The 5,000-nt window shown below is 47.4% G+C and overlaps 2 protein-coding genes across 2 annotated transcripts in view; one reads left to right on the top strand and one right to left on the bottom strand.

The window, feature by feature from the left end:
* Positions 1 to 77, top strand: part of LOC125950197 (fibrinogen-like protein 1) — a 1,543-nt gene extending 1,466 nt beyond the window's left edge. The window contains exon 1 of the mRNA XM_049677951.1: positions 1 to 77. This exon is cut by the window's left edge and continues 1,466 nt beyond it. The gene's annotated coding sequence lies outside the window, so the exon portion shown is untranslated.
* LOC125950219 (uncharacterized) overlaps positions 1 to 5,000 on the bottom strand; it is a 486,985-nt gene that overhangs the window by 87,036 nt on the left and 394,949 nt on the right. The window lies entirely within an intron of this gene.

Raw genomic sequence — 5,000 nt, 5'->3', positions numbered from 1 at the left:
AATAAGCAATAGTGCGCATCAGTCTCATTTTCGTTAATCAATATAAAAGCAATGGAATAAAATAATTTTGAGGCAAATGATAATCAATTTACTTTCGATTGATAAGTGATGACGGTTTCACCATTTTGTAGAGTATTGTGTTTATTATTGCTAAAGCAGCTAGAGAATCGATATTGATACGGGGTCAAACGATGCAGAGAGCATTTTATTGCAATTTCGTACTCGAGACGTACGCCACAAAAAACCGTACGCCACGGACAACTACAAAAAATTCACACCTTTTTTAATGTTTTGGGATTATTATAAACTTCATCAAAGGTTCGTAACTCGATTTGTTCATTTTTCTACTAACAATCATGCCCTAAAGAAATCAGCTTTAATCAGTAACTAATTGTTTACAAATCGTCTACGCGCATCCAGGTAACATGCAAATGGGAAACGTTGTGGCTGCTCCGACTTACGCTTGATTGAAATTAATTAAACCGATGCTTGACTAATGGAAACAACTAAACACTGAATCACCATGGTTTATCCTTCGCGTTTTCGTCCCAAACAGGAGAGCCACCCGCAACGCGGCTAACCGACGGACACACTTGTCTTTGGATAAAAGGACGAATTTTCCAATAACATTAGCAGAGTAAATGCGTGGAGTTTAGAGTGAGGTAGACCTCGCGGATGGAGGCCACCCGAGGTCAACCGATCAACTAATTAATACAACTATTACAACCAGAGCACTGGCACCACGACGGGGCGCGACAGCCGGGAATCAATTCTCACTCGCGGAACGTAAAGCATCCCAGATGGTTCCGGTCAGCACGTTGCGCGGAACCGTAATTGCTGGCATTTCGCCAGCGGTCAGCGACCGTTTGACGATGGGCCTTGTCCAGGAGCAGTTTCTACTACGAATGTCCACTCCGTGGTCCCGTTTCTGCAACAGCATTCGTCCGGATGGCACGATCTTCGACGTGGCGCTCGCTTGTAGTTCGTTGCTACCTTCACGCTACCTTGTGCTGGCTATCAGCAGCCTTCTTTAGGCACTCATGCTGTCCGTTGTTGTCTCTTGTCGCGTTGCGCCGGGATGTAGGCAAGAGGATCAAGGCAGGATCCAACGTTGCGCTGTTTATTCCGGCCGACTGTAGGCTGCACCCCAGCCCACCAATATAGGCGATTAGACCGAGGTAGGTATCACTCCCCTTCATTTAGCGATGCTTCTTCACCATGCGAAGCGAAGCCATCAGATAAAGGCTGGGCACAGTAGGGGTTGCGGTTTCAACTGGCCAGAGATGTATTTTTGGAACAACATCGAGCAACTCTTCACCGGATGTAGCACTCTGCTGAAGCCTGGGTTGAGCAGCAGAACGAACTGAGCCGCACCGTTAGAGTTAGATTTCAGTTAGTGGAGCAAATGGTACGACTTTTGACAGTGTCCTGTGTCGTTTGGTGCAACTGCGACCGACACGGTTAGCAGTGGCATTAGCGAGCTCATCGGGAAAACGGCTTACCGCGAACGAACGCGAAACCGCAAGATGTTATCATTCGGTGCCATTTTCGTCAGGAACCATGTCGCGTTTAGGCGACAACCGTACTACTCTGTCCAACCGTTTACGGGGATAACGCATGATGCGATTCGACAGCATGGACACAGGGTTTAGGGAATTGCTTGTCGGTTTTTTCGAGGTAGGTAGAGGGAATGTTCTGTCTTTGATCAAGGGTATGGTAGAATAGACGCAAAAAATACTTGCAATCATGAAGAAGTTATAGTGAGTGGGGATTCGAGAGCAATAGATGGTGTTTCAGAATAAGTTGATTGCATTTTTTGTTGCATTTTGTGGTCGCTTCTTTCTTTTTATTTGGTTTCATATCTTTTCATACTTTCATATTGAACCCTAAACATGTTGAGTAATGTTTTTAGTGTACCCAATTCCTCCTGGTTTTATTGTTAACCTCACCTCTAGTGCCATCATGCAGATAAGGAATCAAAACTAAGCCAATCGAAGTATTTATCTGAAAGGAACAAAAGGCTAGACGTACTGACAGCTGTCAGGCAAAACATCGGTTGACAATCTATCTACTTAGGGCCCCAGTAGGCGGGGAATGTTTCCATTCTTTACCGAGATTTTTCCTACTGTTCGAACCTTAACCACATGTGGAAAGAATCGGCTAATGGGGACCGTGAAATCCGTTGTTCTGCCGCTTTACTTTGTCACCGGAGCTATCGCAGCAACGCCCTATCCTATCGCCAGCCCTGTCTGTTTCGATCGGATTGACAAGCACTTCGCTTTGGCTTTCGATGGTGGTTTCTTACTTCGGCCTTTGGGAAGGTCTGAAGATAGGTTTCCAGCTCGTGACGATGATGTAGGTAAAGTGGTGTTAAATTTTTAACTATGCCCGGCACTTTGGTCATCTCCATCAGTACTGCCAAGATGGTGTACGAAAAGGTTCTACATACATATGGTTGAAAGCAATACGTTTGCTGGAAGTTGGAAGCGATTCCGAGCTTCGTTCGCAATAGAAAGAATCCAATCGATCGGTGGAGTTGTCGCTCTGACCAGCAACAAGGATTTTGGTTCCATTTTTTTGGGAATCCACTTGTACTACGCAGCCACAGCAATGCTTAAATTGAAGGGACACTGATTTCGAGTGACCCCTCAAGGGATTGATAAGGCAGTCAATAGTTTGCCGTCACGTTTCACGCAAAAGTTTTGCGTTTGTGATGAGACACTTGACACTTCTCGGTACGTGAGACTGATAAGGCTTCCTGTGGTCCAGCGGGTTGCCTAGCGAACCGATCGTGATTATATTTCAGCCTTGGGCTCAATTCTAATTCCATCAACTACAAGTCATCGTCCCGCCTGATGCGATGCGAGCACAGTCTGCGCACAAAACTGAATTAAACATGAATATTTGATGAGCCCAACCGTGTACGGTAGTGTGATTGGAACCGCCGCCAGTGGCGCAACGGTTGTTTCCTTAGGGCTAGATTTCACAAAATCTGACAGCTTTTCCTGGGCCACCGGACCGGACGCTAGATGCTGACATTGCGTAACCGCAAGGCATTAGCCCTCCCGGCAGCTGAGATGGGATGAGTCGAGGATGCCTCGAGCTTAACGAAACGAAAGGGCATTTTTCATCTCGCCATCGTGCTATCGCCCCCTCATGCATGCGGGACCAAAACCTATCATAAGTTTGTTGACGAATCGATTTTCTGTCAGTTTCATCTGATGGACAGCGGGATGGACGAGGCCAGGCCAGGCTCGGCCACACCGATAGCCTGCCTGCGCCCAGTTGGCTTGCCGAAATTAGTTATTAATAATCGAACCTCCGACCGTTGTCCATACACGGGGTAATACAGGGCCGTGGTTCTGGTGTGAGGATTCTTCCCGAAGACCTCACCCACTGTGGAGCGTTGAGAACGGTTCTTTCGCAGGTTTCTGGCGCAAAATTTCCCCAGAGAGTGTTTGCTTTGGTAGCGATAATGCGCAAGCCCGGTAGAATCTGGTAGTGGAAGGAAGGCTGTAATCAGCGTCTTCTATATGCGTTTCAAAAGTTGGACCGATGTTGGACAAGTGTTTCAACTCTTTAACAATTCGTCTCGAGATTAATAATTTTTGAAACGCTAACCCCGGTGCTCGAATGTCTGGTAACCTTGACGAAGATGACGAAGAGGATCTCGTCTTAGCATAAAGTCGGACGACGAATACGTTGCCAAAGTTTTCCACTAGAAAATCCTTCTCTTCCTCTGTACGCCTCATCCGGACAACCGCCAGACATGAGCATAACTGAACTGGGTACCGGGAGTACGGGGATTTCAGATGTCCAAGAAAACTCGTTAGTCGTTGGAATTTGCCCGTCAAAAGACAAAAGGGGTCCGGAAAAAGAATCTTCTTCATGTCGTGTGCTCCGGTGCGGAGTTAGGAGTCGAGTCGAGGAATTGTGACGAAGGTGTGGTTGACGAATATTTCATTTGCATATTTGTAAAGAAGCAGTTCCCGGCGGCCAAGCTTAGAGCTGGAGGCAGTACACAGTTCAAGGAACGCAAATTCCTTAAACCTTGTCCTGTCTGAAGGAGAACTGTCCTCGAACTTGGCGTCGAGAAGTAATAATATCAAGGTGATTTTGGACCAGACCGACCCACCGGCTGGCCGACTGGCCGTGGTATGGGGGATCTGTCTGTATATGAATTTCCGTCTGTTGTTCCACAAGTTGCTCAGAAACCCGATTCGATGAAGTTCTGTCCGACCAGTGAAGTCCTTGCTTCAGACTTTTGCAATTGGTTTACCAGCGGCAAGGGAATGAGACGCAGCGTAGGAAACGAACCGCTCTGGTGAAGGAAATATTTTCATAATTAACATAACTTCTGCCTCCAACAAAATCCGACAAACTGACGGCTGATGTTACCACTTTCCTGCCTCTCCATGAATTCATTTACGGGACGAGGATCGGGGGCACAGTGAGATGCAATTATGTAATGAGCTTCCTATCCCTTCTGGAGGCGGATACTCTTGGGAGCTCGTCTCTTTTGGGAGGGGGAAGGGCGTTGTCGAAGTTGTATCGTTACCGCCCGGAATATGCCTCGTTGTTTGTGGGGAATGTAAAAGCTTACTGGCCTGCCGCCCGGTGCCTGAAACCATAACCAAAAGCGAAAAAAACACACACATTTCATGCACCTCACATGTGTGCATGGCCGGGCGTTGTGGTGATTGTGTTTGTTTTTCCTGCGTTCCGGCGATGTACAGTATGTACCTGGCATGCTGGCAGGCAGGCTGGCATTCGGACGCTGCTGGCCGCATTCCGCACTGGCAGTTCGTTCTGGGTTTGGCGAACTGTAATGACGCGACCGACGCGGCGATGTGACGGTGGTCTGAGGAGTGATGGTGGTGGAAATAATTGCTCCATAAAGGATTTATTTATGTGGCAGACCGCAAGTTTAATTGAAGGACTGTGTAATGAGCCAACCGGGTGCGGGCGGAATGATAAAGTAGGCAAATGATGAGGGCTTC

Source organism: Anopheles darlingi, chromosome 2 (assembly GCF_943734745.1).
Source record: "Anopheles darlingi chromosome 2, idAnoDarlMG_H_01, whole genome shotgun sequence".
In the NCBI taxonomy this organism is placed as follows: domain Eukaryota; kingdom Metazoa; phylum Arthropoda; class Insecta; order Diptera; family Culicidae; genus Anopheles; species Anopheles darlingi.
This window is presented reverse-complemented; position numbering and strand designations above follow the sequence as displayed.